Below are 18033 nucleotides of genomic sequence, written 5' to 3'. Positions count from 1 at the left end.
TAGCTGTAAAAATCTTCCAAAGGTAATTTGACTATTTCCTTCAGATGTTCCTTGAAAGATGAGTTTGGTATCAAAGGATTTCCAGTGCCGTTATGATATTTCTTTTGGCTTTGCTGAGATTCATTAGATTGGCTGAAGGATAGCGCTGAAAGATGCTTGCAAACCGCAGCCTGAAAAATTGCCCCCATCAGCCATGTCTGTGCACGTCTCCAGGGAGGAGTCAGGCCTGTCCGCAGCAGGCACTGCGTGCGGATGAGGTGTTCCTGCTATTTCATACAGAATGCGTTATCTGGGAGATTCCTGCTAGCAGGGAGGAAGAAAAACACCGTGTAGTCAGGAAGATGAAAGTCTTGCAAATATATATATAGCAAACAGCTCACAAAAAAAAATCATGAAGGTTTCTGAAGCCAAACGCTTCAGACTAATTAAGGACAGCTGATAGGTGAATATGAATAATAAAAAAGTCCTGCAGATTTTACCTGGAAAAAACCCCAAACAACTAGGTTCATTGGACAAATGTAGAACAAATAATTTGCCTAGCTTTAAAAATTATAAATACATATTCAGGTATTCACATACTCAGATATTTTCTTCACAATTTTCACAATACAACTGTTTCATTTTCTCCTTCTATGCATTTAGAAATTTTGCAACAAAATGCAATTACATTTGCAGAACCTGATTTGCTGCAGAGGCCATACTGATCTATGCAATGCAAAGAGAGAAAAATCAAGCTCATCGTCCCACTGCGACCTGTTGTCACCGTGCAAACAGGCAGGAACAGCATTGCCAGCGTTGGCTTCGGCAGCGCTGTCTCAGCCTAGCAGCTGGGAGGGCAGCTGTTCAGCTGACTCTCTTGGGCTCAGATTGGGTCAACAACGCGACATTTTGGTCAACACCTTAATCCAGAGAAACCGCCGAACCTAAAACCATTCCAACTATTTGCCAAAGATACATTCCTGTATTGCGCTGTATGTCCTTCAAGAGGCTTGTTTCTGTATGCCACCTCCAAAACGCAGGCTGTGCCGACCCTGTGGGCTACGCTGAGCCTACAGGAACGCGACAGAATCTGCTGGCAAGTCCACGCCGAGCACAGCTCCCACTGCAAGCCCAGGAGGACTTGTCTGACTGCATTTGACTATACACTGAGATGCATGGAGAACATGCAGATTGATCCCACCTTTACTTGGAAAGCAAAAGCAAAAGCAACATGGGGGCAGTGGCTTTTTAAAGTATCCCACAATTGTAATTCACCCGTTGCTGCTAGGAAGACCCACATACACGGGATTTAATACTGGAGAGTTTATCTGATGGAATGGGAAGCGGTGAAGAAAACCCCAAAGCTGGCTGAAATCATAACACGTCGGATTGGGCCATACGGACAAATTTTTACCTAGCGTAGACACATAATGTAGTGTTTAAGGTTAGAAGTCTAATGAGCTGTCACAAAAATGTCAAATGCTGCAAAAGAAAAAACCCCAAAACATCCTCCCCCACGTGCGCACACACGCTAATTTAGGAAGACAAGGCCAGATTCCCTATCGGCTCAACTCTACTGACGCGAACAAGATGCTGGAAGCCAGACGTCCAACCAATCTAGCTAGTCACACCACCGACTGCCGCTCAGACGTCTTTGCTTCCAATCTGCAAAGCAGTGATAAAGTTTATAAGCTCTTACCTCAGGGGGAGATCATAAGGTGAACACCAATGCCTAGAGATCTTGAATAAGTGATTAATGCCAAGCGAGAACAATCAGAAAAACAGCCTAAGCAATCTTGCCCTTCAGTGCTACTTTATAAAGACTTGATAACCTGGATTCACCCGGTTCACCTCTGTTGCATTCAGAATGCAATTAATAACGAAATGATTACTTCAAATTATTAGAATAATTATGTTTATGCATATGCATGCAGATGTATTGTTCAGAGCAGGGTTGGGCAAATGCTGCAGGTTCTATCTAAAGAGCATTCACACGTCTGTCACTTTACACAGCTTCCACTTCTAAATTCCTCATATTCTAACCAGGGCTACATTTTACCTTTAGGGCTTTCTTATTATTATCCCTTTTAGAAATGGATATTTACCCTGTCTATCATGCAGCCCCTAAGCAAACTCGGACTGCGTAGCTAGTGAAGTGAGTGATATAACTACGCTTGAAGTGAGCCTTGAACCCAGGGGACTGGCAAAATATTGTACAGAGTAGTGCTAGGGCCATAAGTAACAATTACAAATATACAATATAATGGGTTCTTTTAACGAGGATTGCTTTGAAGTTCCCAGAAGGATTTAATAGGAAGCAAGAGTACGACCTTGCCAGTTCCCCAGGGCACACTAGGACTCGAAGTAGTCCTAGTAGTTCTTTAAACAAAGGTTCATTTTAGCTTATAAGGCTTTCAAGTAGTAGCTGCTGTCAGAGGCGTATGTTTGTAATTCATCAGGTTTTTTACAACACACTTTTTGTGAGAACAGAGAAAGTATCCAATAGGAAGAATAATAAAAGCAGTTCCTGGGTGAGATAATGGCCTAATGATAGAAATCAGTTCAGGTCAAAGTGGGAACGACACAACATTCTTATAGCCTAAGATAGTTTGTTAGGGTTTGAGTACATAAAATAAATATATTTGCTTTGTCATTCTACAGATGTATTAGACTGAAACCAATTGGCTGTTGAACTTTTTTCTCAATAGGAATGAAGAAATTCTAAATTCAGACAACGTAGAGAAAGTGATTGTATTAGACAGATGCTTGCACTACAGTACAAAGCTAGAAAATTCTGACTTCATTTCGAGTAGAATAATACCCATTAATTTCAGTAAAGCAGGCTTTCCCACAATGAATCCCAGAAACAATGGGATGCTTACCATTACCAGCCCACCCTAAAACCCACAAAATGATGTAAGATTATTCTGCAAAGTCAGTATGCACCACTGCACATGGCACTTACCTCTTTAGGAAAAGAAGAGAAGAATGAATTGCTTATTTGAAAGTTGGGCACATTTTCATATCGTGTACTCGATAAACAATGAACTCTAGCTCACGCACTGACTTCAAAGCCACACTTCTCTAGCACGAGAGGAAAGAAATACAGCTGTATGTGGTTGGAAGTTTTGCCTAATGGCACGGGGTGACCATTACGCTTCTCTAACATTGCCCTGTGGACTGCAAATTTAATCTGTCCTTGTAAAGACAAGTAAGGAAAAATCCTATAGAATGTAGCACAAAACATACACTTTCCATTTTTAAGACAGTGTAATGGTGAACTCCACAGTTAAGCTCCAGCTCTACAGGTAAGCGTGGTGTTGGACTCTGCGGCTGAAATCCCACTCCCACTCCAGTCAAGGGTGAAGCACCTACTGATTTCAGCAGAGCCAGTACTGTCTGCCCTAAAAATTTACAGTATAGTATAACGTGGAAAGTTATTGCTTTCTTATGATGCTGCTATAGCATTTTTCCACTTGGACACGGGGAGCGCTTTTGTGTTTCTTGTGATTTTCAAGCACTCTGCTGCAAGCAACCGTGCGTCCCACGGCCCTTCTGCCCCGCCGACAGCCCACCATCGCTGGGATCTCAGGGGCCAGGTGCCATTCCTGGGCAAAACACGTCGCTGAGGAACGTTACCAAAATAAAATGGCCTCTGATGGGAGACATGTATGGTAAGGGTAAAACTGAGCATCAGAGGAAGTTTAATCCTCTGAAGAATATTATAAAGATATGCACCTGTATTAATTCTTATGAGCTCTCAAAATAGGCCACCAATGGGATATGTGATACATGTTCCCCCTTTGCAATGGCGAGGTATGGCATCCATCATTTATGATATTTACCAATGAAAGTGATAGTTCTCTGTAAACAAACAAAAAGCACGTCATTTATTTCTCTGCCTCTGAACTGCTTATGCTGGTAACTCTGTCAGCATCAATTAATTAACTCCTTTTGTTAAGCTGGAAAGATGATCTAAACTACCTGCGGTGACAGACACTGCTTTCAGCCTCCTCAGGACTGGGCTAAAAGGTAATTTTTATCAATCAGCCACACCTTTGACTACTTTGCAAAGTATTATTAAGGTAGGTGCCTTCAGAGACAAATTCAGAGGTTGTTGTTAATATTAATTTTCCCATCTGAGACATTAAAAGAAAATGTGACTTTGAGTCAAAGAACAGAGCCAGACGCATACTGTTTACGGCCTGAAAAATCATCATGTTTTTGCCGGAAAGATAACTGTAAACTTGAGATTTTGAGTCAGGTAATAAGATTGCAATAGAAAAAGATTAGTTTTACCCTCCTAAATAAAAGCTAAAATCAACAAAGTATTGTACCGCTGAAGAACATCAATCTTGAGCATGTTTGGCTGCATCTTTCTCCTATCTCCTACTTGTCTGCTTTGCAGATAAAAACTTCTGGGTCAGGTGAAGTTTGAAAGTACCTGCAACACTGGGATCAAAGAATAAACAGCAGGAAGGCTTATCAACGCTTCCAGCAAATGAAAGATTGCGGAGAGGCTTAAAGAAGACCCGGCACGAGGAACAGCCATACAGCTGCCTGGCGCGTTTGTGCGCTTAGTGGTGAGATGTAGTTAGGGGATCAGGCCAGGGAGCAGAAATCCCCGCTCCGAGCGGAGGAGGCGATGGGGAGCGCGCAGAGGGAGCCGATTCCCAGCGGACAGCAGAGCTGCTGTATGAACTTTCACATCAACTAAATTCACCGTGCTTCACTGCAGGCAGGAGCGTGCAACAGCCCCATCGCATAGCTAGAAAAGTGCACAGGATCTTAGGAAATGTGTTTCCAAACCTTTATCAGATTATGGCAGGGAAGAAACAAAACCAATTCATATTACTCCTTAATTGGAGCCGACAGTAGAGAAAACATACTAATTTAAACTACATTAAAAATGTTCCCATTTGAATGCTGTGGACTGGAAAGATAACAAATAGTAGCAAATTATTTTTACCTGCTTAAAACAAAGTAATTAATAGTACTTTCGTTATCTTACCTGGAAAGCCAGGCTCTGTTGAGAGCTGTTAAAGCCAAGTGTGAAAACAGTTTGCATGAAACATAATTAAAATTATGACCTGAGTGATCTTCCAAAACATCCCAAAAGAGTCCTGAAGTCAGAGCTATAAGAAAACGATTCCTTTCTACCTCTTGACTTTGTTCCTGAACTGGCTCCTAAATGTCCTCCAGCGCCTCGTGCCTCTTCCATTTCTGCCGCCGCCGCCTGCCCCGTGCTCTTCTCTGCTGCCGCCCCTTCCCTGCCCCTCGGCACGGCTGGGGGGCTCTGCAGCTGCCCTCCTCTGCCCAGCACAGGAGTGACGCTTTCCAGCTGGGTGCACATCTCTCCATCGTCTGTCCTGGAATCCTGCGACGTATTGTTCCCTTCTCTCCAGCTACTGAGGACCAATACAAAAAAACCCCACCCAGACCCATTTCTGACACTCTGCCTAACCGGCACTCTTCAGTCAGTCCCTGTCCTAGCAATACCCTGGCACTTCTCCGTGCAAATCCCTGGGTTTTGACCCAAGCAGATAGACAAGTAAATACATGGTTATAAAGTAATCACGCACGTAATAATTTTCTTTCTTATACCCACATCCAGTAAATATAGCTCTACATGTCTAGCTACTTTATCCATTCAATGATCAAAGAATTGAAAATGTTTTTGTAATTAATCATTGTACTTAAAAAAAAAATCAAGAAAATGAAAATTCTGTGTGGCTGCTAAAAAACAGGAATATAGGATTGAACAAGCTTTTTTTTTTCCCAACTGTATTCAGTTATCGGTTTCACACTGAATACAGAGGCACTTTCTGTTTACTCTTTTAATAAATTATAAGCAATTCCATTATTTACTCTGTTTATTTCCAGTTTTTTTCCTACAGACTAGCGCACTACCCTCCAAACAGCCCCTGAATGCAGCAGCTGTATCTCTGTGCAGTGCCAAACCAAAAGACTTGCTAGGACCTGGGCTCAAACAAATCAGCCCGTTTCACCTAAACAACTCGGGCACCTACAGAGTCAGAACCAGATTCGCATTTCTCACAATTTGGAAATACATACTATTTTTCAATAGAAAACTGAAACCAAGATGACACCTGGAGAGAAAACTTCTGCGGAATTTGGATTTTCATCTAAGTCAATCTCCCAGTCAATAAACTGCCCGTTCACGCCATCAGTCACAGTTCTGAGCAAACCACAGCTCTGCTTCTGACGCGCACAACAAGGGAACCAGGCAACGGGGAGAAAAACATCATCTTGCCAAAGGACTGTTAATCTGAAGCTATCATCGGACGTGAATGACAAGGTTACACCGAATACAACCTCCCTGTGTTAGAGAAACACATTCATAGTTTTATTTTAAATAACAATGTGTCATATTTATTGCTCCATTTGTTCTTTCCAGGAAAACATAACAATAGAAAAGACTGAACAAACACTTCTACATCCTCTGGGTAGCTGGTTCTTACTCGGTACATCCTCTCCTCTGAAGAGATGAATTTCCCTTGATAAGCACTAGATACAAAGCTGTATTTTGTACAGTTTTTTATGGAGACTTTTTACATACCCAAGCACATCCCGATTGCTCGGGGCAGTGACTATGTCCTCTGTGAAGCATGTTGTACACTGGGGCCCAACCCATGATAGGACTCATTCTGGCTTGTACTTACACTGCACCAAAACCTCCTTCCTGGGTTGTCTCCATGTCTCTGAGTCAGCGTAATCCCAGAAGAAACTGGTGCCAAACCTTTTGTCAGGTCATTTCCTTAGGAAACCACAGTTCGTCCAGCGGCGACACACGCAGAGCCCGGTGGGGACTTTGGTTGGCTCCTCTACTCTTCAGGTGTCCCGGCATCCCCAGGGGATGCCCCCTTGGCTGCATGGGACCTGGTCCAGCCAGCACGGGGTGGTTTTGCTTGCAAGACCTGGAGTCTGTTACCTCTACCTCCAGAGAGGGGGTCTGTAGAGCTCCAGCCCTGTGACGCTACTGGCAAAACCATATAAATGGGAATGTGTGCAGTACAGGGGCGTTTAGCTACGGGCCATTTCTGGCAAGATCCACCGCTGGGAGGATGACACTGTCTTACTGCCCCAAAGGAGATGAACCTTGTATGAGAAAGTCCAGATGGCAGGAGTGACTGCCCAAGGGTCATCAGAGAGCAGTAAACACACTCTTTCAACATTAGACTCTGCTGCACATGTGAAAAAACATTTTAAACTGCATTCCCCTAATGCTTTATAATTTGGCACACCAGCTTAAAACAGAAGAATAAAACCACATTAAACTGCAGGTCTCTTGGCATTAGAAAGATGCGCAGACTCCTGATTCTTCCACAGAGAATGCATGCATGCGTGCGTGTGTGTGTTAGTCGACATGGATATTCGGGGTATGTTTGCCCTGGAAAGCAAACGAGGACACATGCATGTGCACAGCAATCACAGTCCTCATCCCTCTCAGGTGGGAAGTCTGAATTACTTCAGCATGGAGCAGACGCAATGCCATACCACTGACAGGGTGCAGTTCCTCACCTGAAAGGAACTCCCCTCCTTTTGGCCTGCTCAAACTAGTTGGCAAAGAGTTGCAAGTAACAAACATCTTAACAGAAAAATCAAGAATGTTCATGAAGTGCAAAGAGGTTAAATTCACTGGAAAATTTATTCATGGTATATAATTCTGTAATACAGTGTCTAACAAAATTACACTCTGAGCTGCATGGTTAAACAGTACAATTTTGCTGCAATCCACATTTAATTTTTTTGCAGAAAGTCTTGATTTCAAATATCCTGGAAATGTTTAACAGCTGATATTAATAAGAGTACATATTTAATATAAGGCTCTTTATTCCACGGACATGATAAGCATCATGACAAGTGGTGTAACTATGGCAACTATATTTTTTTTTTCTTTCTTTTTCCACTGAACAGCAAGAACAGACATCTCACTAGATGCAGTGCCAGACTCTTCTCCCAGGTAAGACTCAGTGCTCTGAGTTACAGAGGAGTAACTAAGCCAAACATCAGATCCCGGGAGTGGAATGCCTTTCTTTCCTGTTATGTGTGTCCGTTGTGTTTCATGGGCATTTACATGTATTTAGCCATTAACCCAATTGCCTTCCTTTTTTTTGCACTATGGCTAGAAAATAAAAACATGCCTTTGTTCCTTGCTGTCAGACAGAGTTCAAAACCAACAATCTCACCCCAAAGTCAAAATACCTATTTTCATGAACAAAAGGATGCTCTCCTCTTTAATGTATCACCATACGTCACTGAGAGAGATGCACACGTTTCCTATCCTGAAGCCAATAAAGAGGAAAAAAACCCCTCTGATGTTTTCCAGAGATGCTTGGTGTGAAAGTGGTGCCTATTTGCAATAAGGGAGAAACACCGAGAAAGACTAATTTCTTATGTGCCATTTTTTTGATTTGCTGCTGCTTACTGGCCCCAAAAAAACAAACAAGCCCAGACTCCTGCTGCACAAATATATTCTGTTTGCTATCTGTGTCAACATAAAATAATATCTCATTTTACAGTATTATTTTATGTCAGTGACAAATGAATGTTCAGCTGTGTCTCACGCTCGTTTTACTCACATGCTCCTTCAGTTCATCAGCACTGTCATTTCCGAGCGCTACACTGGAATTTTCTATGAGTTTGTTTTCCACAAGGTGACAAAATATATCAAGGCTTGGGTAAAATCACCAAAGATACACAACCGCACGCAGGGACCAGCTTGTATAACGTTCTGACACCCATGCCTGTGTATTGCAGATGCGAACGAAATACCTTGACCAGAGGCATGACAGCTATCGGGTAAATGTGGCTGTAACCGACGGGCAGTTGCTAGGGTACGTTTGATTTTGTGACAGCCATCATTCTTTTCTAATCCTGTTGACTGTAGCACACCTCAGCACACCGTGATTTTGTACCAACGTGGTTTATTTTCTATTCTTATCTATACAATCTTTGAACAGTTTTCTTTGCGCTTGCAATCACGCACACAGAAAACTGCATGGATTCACGCCTTTGAGAACTTCATTTACCTGTAATATTGCTTATTTTCAGTTTTCCTGGCCTTTTTACTCCATTATTACTATGATTAGCTTTTTGAACTCGCTTACCAAATTTTCAATAGGTTTGTGAACAAACACTCGTTCAGCTAACCTATTGCCACTGGTTCTGCCTACTGGTGGAAACACTTTATACTGCTTGCCTGTGAGCTGTTCCACCAAAGACCGGACTCCAATGACTGGAAATATCATTAATCTCAGAAAAATACACAACAGAGAAAAAGTAAAAAAAAGATCTTTTGTTCTGAGTAAAAACGCAGCAGCAAAGTCACCAGGCCTAACACAGAACCGAAATCCCAACAGACACATTCAAGAGGAATGGGCTCCGCTCGTTCCCAGCGGGCAACGGTTCCCTTTTTCTGCAGGGAAAAAGAGAAAGGGAGCGGTCCCCCATCAGATCTGCTGGTGGGGTTTTTTGTTGACTGAACTTCACTGCCACATATGTTCAATCCTGTTACTGCAGTGGCAGACCTCCTTTATACCTGAGGGGAAAAAAATTTAAGTCACTCATTTAATACAGGTTTTGCACCTAACCTTATCGTCTATATAGATTTCATCACACATGTAAGCTACTCACTTCTAAACCAGATGTTAGATGTCCTTAAAATAATTCATTTCGCTGCCCTTTGCTCCCTGCAGTATCTGACAGCTGTTACGGTGCTGATGGCTGTAAAGCCATTGCACGGGAACTGAAGCAGAGCTTCTTCATAGATGTTGTAACTCAGCACAGAATTTTCTTTTTTTTTAAAATGAAAAAAAGGAAAAATTATACCGTGCTTTGACGAACAGGAAAATAAAATGTGTATCTGAAGGCATGTGTTACTGGCTGCTGTTGGGCAGAGCTGAGCAGGATGATGTGTGTAAGCGAAGAAATCCCTCCCCGCTACCACTGAGCTGAAGGTAACCAGATTACAGCAGGGAACGGCCACCAAGCATCAAATTTAAGCACAACCATTGCACTTCACAGTACATTAGAAATATTTTCTTTCCCAGAATATTGCATCTCAAGCATGCACTGAAGACCCTTCTCTTCTGTCCTGTCTGCATACCAAGCCTGAATATTTAACTGCACTGGGGCTTTTCCATGGAGGCAGTACAGCGACATGGGGAGTACTTGGGGCTCATACCATGTGCGCTGCCTCGGAAATCGAGCTGCAGCGTCAGTTGGTGACGGCTGCTTGTCTATCTAACTGTTAATAACAACAATTTAATAAATTCAATTAACTGATTGTAATAACCACAGGCAAACTAAAATGGCTGCAAAACAATTTTTCTAGCAGTCAAAAATCACCAACTGCGAACAAGACCAAGAAAATCTGCAAAGACTCTAAATTGTAAAACCTCAAATTTAGCTTCCGTGCTAGCTCAGATGCCAAAACACAGTGCAAAGTTTAGCATACCTTCCTTCAGTCTTTGACTGAAAGGCTGTTGTTCTCTCCTAAAATCCCTTTTCTAGCTACTTCCAGTCAAACTGTCCACACTCGCGTCCTCAGTGGCCGGACAACATTGTGCATCTGAGTTTGTAAATCTTTCTTGGGCTTGGAAGATTCCTGATTATGTCGAGTCAGGTTTTGCACCTGAGGTTACAGATCATGGCTGCTCTTGGGGGTACTTTTGTTATAATTATAGTAGCAATAACAATTAAAAGAGTACACATCCCGAAAGCTGCAAAATGCAATCGTAATGCTTCCTATTGCTTGGGCAGGGGAGAAAAGACATATGACTCCAAATATTGCGATGTCCTAGCCTGGGGCGATTCCAGTGATTTCAGTGAAATTACACTGAAAAAGTCAAGGCTGATTTCATAATCCTACAACTCCTTATCTGAGTCACCTCATTAACACAGATGAGGATGTGAGTGCACGTAAGAGACTACAGCAAGCTACCACGTGAGAACAGCATCGAGTGAGTCCTGTCAAGGTGACATTTATCCTGCTTGGGAGAAAGAGAGTTATTATAAATATATGGAAGACAAGAGAGCCAAAAGTCTTTGTCTTTTCCTTGATATTACAATTTATGAATTTGATAAATCCTCCCTGAGAGGATGTAAGGACTGATAAATTAGTCAAAGGGAGAACTCAGCGCTACTCAGAGTTTATTAGGCAAAAAAGCGAGAGAGGGAGTGGTCTATGAGGTATAACAATATATCCAAAATTTACAGCTCACTCTTCTTACAAATTTCCTAGGAAAAAAATCACATAAAAAGACAAAGAGAAACAATGGAGCAAAAGAGGGATACTAATATACTAATTAATACTCATTTGTGTCTCAAAGACATGTATCTAGCTACCTAGCTTTCAATATCCAAAGCACTTATAGCCACAAATAATGTGTTTTACCTAGCATTGTTCAAACATCAAACTATAAGGTGATTGTTTAAGTGCATAAAGAATTTCAGTTTTTAAAAAAGGAAACAGTCTGACACTCTCCTGCATATTTACAAGTCTTGTATCATGTAAGTCATGAAAGGTGTGAGACAGTCTGCAAAATAATTAATATGGGAGCATGCAATTATGTGAACGTATTAAAGTGCATCATCAAAAGTAGTTGTTTTGAGATGTAAAAAGAAAGTAACCCAATCCCCAAACATTCCGACCGGAGGGGACCTGGCACAGGCTCCAGGGGGAACCGTGCTGCACCTGGAGGCTGCAAACCCCCCAGGATCTCATGGCTTCTACTGGCTTGTTACTGGCACACTTAGGAGTTTTTCCAGCAAAATTTCCTGGCCATATAATATTTTTTAAAAAATAATAATAATATCATAAGTAGCTGGAGTCCAACTATGCTTAACAAAGTCAAAAGGATGAAGACTTGGCTTCCCCTGACCTACCTTTAGGTCTCATTCAAGCAACAGTTGCAAAAGACGTATTTCTGAGAGGTTTTAAATGAAACGTTTAAACACATTCTGCTCTCAGCCATACAAAGTGCTGTCATGGTTTAAAAAATATATATCCATTGTGAGGGATACCCTTCACAGTTTGAAATGTCATGAGAAGAGGCTAACCTTGTATTGCCAAGAAGGATAATTGCAACCCCCCTTGTATCACTCAGAAGATGGTTAGGGAGAGAATAATTTCTGGCACTAGTTTGGCTGCCGGGCAACAGGATGCTGTCGTGAATACATAAAAGCTGAAGGACAGCATTGATTCAAATGGATATTGAGACCTTGAGAAACTGGTAAAAATTAAAATGCAAATTGAATGTGAACATGCAAATGGAGGGGTGAAGAATTACGTTCTCGGAACAAAAGTCCTGCTTTTTCCTTTTTTTTAAAGGAGAAATCTGGAGAGAGCAGCTACCATGGCCCCATGCCGGTCGCTGCGGGGATGGGTGCTGCTCAGCTGCCCCACGTGGGACGGGGAGGGCTCTGCTCTGCCCCGGAGCCCCCAGCCACGCTGGCGGTGAAGGGTCTGAGGACAGCATGGGAAAGGGAACTCACCAAAACCAATGGATGTGGCAAACCCATCAAACAGCACATTGAAGTTTCATTTGTCACTCTTCAGAGCATACCAAACTGTATTTTCTTTCCAGCATATTGGTCTTAAGGCACTTTAGGTCTCCATGTCTTCATCTCTTTAGAGGTTGTATCTGTATAAACCTTTTAGTTTAAAAAGTATGTAAGATAATATCAAACCAGCAAAACTGTACCTGTAGAAAACAGGCCTTGTTACAGATACCCCTTGGTGTGTACAAAGTTAAAGGTTGTTCAACTGTTCAACCTCATCAAATGTAGCTGGGCTACAGCTTGGAAAATATGTGCTACTGCATAAGTAATTTCTGGAATAAATACGTACGTGCCAGTTTCCAGCTTAAATTTGCAAAAGTACTGGAGTGCAAGGAGCCTAGCGGTGCGTGGAAGGGATCTGTATGCATCTCTTGATCAGCGTGTGCGCGTTAGAGACGCATCCCTAACAGGGAGTGACCACTGGGAAAGCAGCTCAGGAGAAAAAGTACGTGGTGATGATAAGAAGAGGGAGAAAAAAACCACACCTCTGAACTGTAAAAAATGGAAAATAAAAAATGCACCTATGGTTCATAGTGTGGCACAACAGCAAATTGTGTTTTATCTGCTTTATCAAACTGTTCTGCAAAACTACATAAGAGTTAATGTTCCTGAGGGGGAGCAATTACAATACAGTCTGTTGCAAACACATTTTCGCTAAAGCTTTAATAAGTGCCACCCAATCAATGTTGAGCAGTATTTCTGCAAGTCCCCTACAAGAAACACAGCAAGTCTTGCCCTGGTCCTCCCCTTTAGGTGACAAGGTAAGGGACTCACAGACTGCAGCATCTGGGACTGTGCCACAGGCAGGAGACAAGACATGGTGTACGACGCAGGGAAAGGCACCAGCCCCGATGCTGCAGCGACCTTGTTGCAATAAAATAGACATTCCCTCGATTTCCCATTTATTGCCTGGGTATAGAGTCATAGAGTGGTTTGGGTTGGAAGGGACCTTTAAAGGTCATCTAGTCCAACTCCGTGCCGTGGGCAGGGCATGGTCATAGAATCATAGAATAGTTTGGGTTGGAAGGGACCTCTAAAGGTCATCTAGTCCAACCCCCCTGCCGTGGGCAGGGACATCTTCAACTAGATCAGGTTGCTCAGAGCCCCGTCCAACCTGACCTGGAATGTGTCCAGGGATGGGGTATCCACCACCTCTCTGGGCAACCCGTTCATGGTCCTTTGTACCATGTCCAAAACAACTGTAAAAAGCAGTTTAAGTATCAGTTAAGAACAGGGAAAATGCTCAGGTTTTGCAGTAAAAAGTCGCTGAAAACAAAATGCAAAGCCGAGCTCCTGCAGAGGAACGGGACCAGCCAACTCCTAACCCCGAAATCAAATTTCTGTAGTTCAGAGCACTCATGTTTTCTAACCTAGAGGAAACTGGGGGAAGTGTGTGCTCTTCAAGAACTGAGCCTTCCTCCAGGAGGGTGAGAGAAAACTGATTTTAACTGAAAAACTTGCTAAAAAAGGAAGTGAATTTGTTCATACATTTTATGCTTGAGCGCCTCCACTATTGCTTGAAATCCGTTCTGCAGATGAAGTTTTACAGACCATGGCACAGAGGGTGCCACTGCAGCAGCCGCACTCTGTGGCCGGCGATGCCGTGCCGGGCGGCGGAGGCAGATGCCATCGCTCCTCACTGCTTCTTGCACAGACCGAGGGCGAGATCTGGGGCTCTACACCCCCAGCAGCTCCCAGGGCAGTGCAGGGGTCACCCCCAGCACGACTCGTACCATGATCAGCCAAATAAAGTGGAATCTACCGTGTCGATAAAATAATTTACAACTTGGGAAACAGAAAAATATGTGTTAGGAACTAATTTGGGGCGTTGCACAAACTTATTTGGATGTATCTCTGTGCAATACTTTTAAAATAAGCATATCATTGATAGAAGAAATTTATGATAAATGTTAAGTTTTTCAGTAAGCCATTCTAGAATAAAAATAGATGCAGTGAGACCTGTCAAAGTCTTTTGCTTATCAATTTTGACTGCAAATTCTCATTTCTTAGCAGTCTCCACTGAATAGAAAATCCTTCAAGTGAGGTTAAACACAGAGCACTTTCTCAGGATGAAACTAGCCAGATTTAAAATGAAAATGACGCTTCAATCCAGGAAATAATTATTCTATACCACATACTCTAAGGCGTGACAAGCTACAGAACACCACACAATTTGGACCCAAAGCCTTCAAAGAGTTGCCCAGTCCCCAGAGATGCTGCTGCTGGATGGTGTATGTCCCTGGGGGTGCTCTGGGGTCCCTGGGCCTGCATGCAGGAGGAGGAGAGGCACAGAAAATCCTTGGCACTAGAGGGTAACTCGAACTATTTACCTCTTTCAACATAAGCCCAAGATCAGTTTGAAACCATGTCATGACTGACATCACAACAGCTTCATTATAGCATAATCTAAGTAATTGCATATATATTCTAGGAGAGATATGACCAAGAAACATAATGACTTCACACAACATGGCGCTGCACATACCTTACAAATTACACTTTGCAATCACCATGGAAATTTCTCTGCATACAGATCAAGCAAAAAATGACTTGTAAAGCAACTGAAAACCTTTTGGAAGCAGCACACTGTGCGCAAGCCCTGGGAGGAGAGCCCCTGCCTTGGACTGTGGCTGAGCTACCGTCACTCCTAATACGACTATAATTGTTTAACAGCCTCAGTGGTGTTAATGGCCCGCTCTGTATAAAAGCCAACCCTCCCAGCTCTGCCCTTGCAGAGAGGTACAATGATTGGCATTTTCAGATTAAATCAGTTACTACTGGAGATCTACTCATTGCCCAAAGCAGTGCGCAGGACCAGCTTTGGGGAAACCTAACGTGAATTCAAGAGGAATGCAAAGTTCAAGGATCTGCCAGCCGCAGCACAATGTTCAGAAATCATTTCTGCTGAGCAGGTAGCTGCTCCTCTTTGTGTCCTTAACCCCTCACAGCCGAGCACTGCAGCACATAGTTAAGGTGGAAAGGTTAGCTGCTGTTTGAAAATCTGAGGCCAGAGCCTCAGCTAATATCAACTGACTTTTCTTCTTCAAAGCAGTGGGACCACTGTAGTTTAGAGATGCTCAGCATCTGGCCCAGATCGAGTCGAAGTTCAGCAGAAAAGACAGACAAACGATAAAAGGCTGCTGATGAGTTGCAGTGTTTCACCATCATCCCTGCTAAAACAGTTTTAAGTGCTGAAGGACTACCAGTAGCATCTTGTTGCAAAAAGCAACCGAAATAACAATGCTCAGTAATAATAATCCAACCAAAAAAGCAGGGGGGCACTCTCCATTTAGTTTCTCCTTGACTGCTTTTATAAATGTTCTGACAGACTTCAGAGCACAGCAAGCTCATGGGCACCACTCAGGTCCTTCCCGGAGCAAAAAGGGACCCCGTGTCATGGTTTCCTTTGTACTTCTTACACCAAAGCGAATCCCTGTTAAGCAGTACGTACTATATACATAGCAAAGTGCTCAGTAACTCCAGTGTGCTGAAGAGACACGTCGAAGAAAGCCACAGTCTTTGCACCAGCTTAGAAGAAGAATTCACTGACCTCGGCACGAAGCATCAGACTGCTGCCCTCAAAACATTATGGTCCTTGCTCATTAAGTCCAGAAGGCAGCAGGAGAGAGGAGCTGTCTTTCTGGGACTTACATGATCCCACCTGCAATGCACGAGCATCTCACAATCATCATCCACGGGAGGTAGCGCAAGGGTAAGGGAGCATGGCACCACTTGCCAGCCTTGCATTGGGACGCTCTGAAAGCCCAAGGGATGGATCCAGGTCTTTCAGATATCACAAGCATTTTAGTCACTGGACTGTCTTTTCCTCCTGACCTGTAAGCATATTGCTTGGAGAGGGATCAGGAGAAAAGTGCTGCAGATATTTCCACAGTACCAAATGTGACTCTATAGCTCTACAAAAGCATTTGGTGTTTCTTTGCCTTGTCCAGGTGATGGACAATTTTTTCCCCTGACCCAGATACCACATAGAATTTTTCAAGCCTGGTATTTTCATCAGTCTCAATAGTAAAGAATTCCTATTTGTCACTCACAGGAAACAATTTAAAAGCATTATAAATGCATCTCTCCATGCATCACATAGCAGAAATTGATATAGTCAAGTAACGGCTTAAGCACTGTGTTCATACCTACATACAAATATGTTACTAGCAAAACAAGTGTCAATTTACAACTAAGTTGATGTTTTCCTGATATCATTGCTTTGCTTTTAATACAGTATATTGTTTCTTGCTGTTCTTTGTTTTGTATTCCTGGAAGAACAAATCAAAGCATAGCAACCGGAGCTACAGCAACCAGCCCAGCTGGAACAGAAACACTCACGGGTGAGAAATGGAAAACAATACCTGATGCAGAAGAGCACTGGTGTGGGCAAGACCATCACAAGCCCAAACCATTCCCAACTGTAGCATTTTTCATAGCTTGGCATGGCCCAAATTTTAAAATCTGCTTAAAGAATCTGAATGTCCAATTGCTTTTTATGGGATTTGGATGACAAAATTATTTGTGTGCCTTTGCAGATAGCAATTCCCTACATTATACAATAATGGTACATGGAAAAAATAATTTTTAGAAATCTGTGTGAGCTCCTAATTCTTTAAATTTTAAACCTTTTTAAAATTTTATTTAAAAAAAAAAAGTTATTTCTCCTTAGATTTAAGGTCTCTTCTATCTCCCTCCTATTTGTCTCATCCCCTTCCTTTAGCAACTTCATCTTCACATAGTTGCCCTTTACTCTTTCACATTGGATTTGCAATAATACTTTGAGTGGCCCCTTCTCCTCTCTGACTACTTCGTTATATTTCCCTTGACACCAGCCACCGCCAACCTTTCTGACTCTGGCCCTCCGGTGAGGCAGGTCATTCTGATGTTCATAAAGAGCTTCACACCTTAAATAAGGCTTTCTGCCTGAGCTGTGTAAGTTAGAATAATGGGCATGATTCAAATACAATAAAAAGCAATTTGAACACTTCACAAGAACTCGAGTTGAATTGAAACTGGAGCTGTGGCAATTTACACCAGCTAAAGATATTAGGTTTTTCTTTCCCTATGACTCAGAGACTCAATTCAAGCAACATTCCTACCTTTGCTGATGTAAGTTCTCACCTATTAGAGACCAGCTAAACATTTTGAAGGCTGAATACAGCAATTTCTTCTAGCACCAAATGCACAGTACCGCAGCAACCAGGCCCGTACCTTTCATACCTGGGCAAAGCCCCAAAGGAGTGGGCAAAGCCGTCTGAGCACACACACGGAATTGCAGATATGAGAAATATTTATTAATGGTTGTTAGTTATTTGTCTCCAATATCAAATGCTTTCTCATTCCCCCAATTTCACTAGAAAAGCAGTAATTCCTGGCTGATGAAGTCACAAATACGAAATCAGCTCACAAGATCACCACGTAGGCAGTCACAACACTTAGAAAAAGCCAGCCCTCAAAAATTGTTCA

General features: G+C 42.6%; 1 protein-coding gene across 3 annotated transcripts in view; it reads right to left on the bottom strand.

Annotated features, from left to right (window-relative positions):
• GRM7 (glutamate metabotropic receptor 7) overlaps positions 1–18033 on the bottom strand; it is a 317851-nt gene that overhangs the window by 9713 nt on the left and 290105 nt on the right. The gene's annotated exons all lie outside the window — the stretch shown is intronic.

This window comes from Aptenodytes patagonicus, chromosome 8, assembly GCF_965638725.1.
Source record: "Aptenodytes patagonicus chromosome 8, bAptPat1.pri.cur, whole genome shotgun sequence".
In the NCBI taxonomy this organism is placed as follows: Eukaryota; Metazoa; Chordata; class Aves; order Sphenisciformes; family Spheniscidae; genus Aptenodytes; species Aptenodytes patagonicus.
Note: the sequence above shows the minus strand (reverse complement) of the source record. Positions and strands in the feature narration are given on the sequence as shown.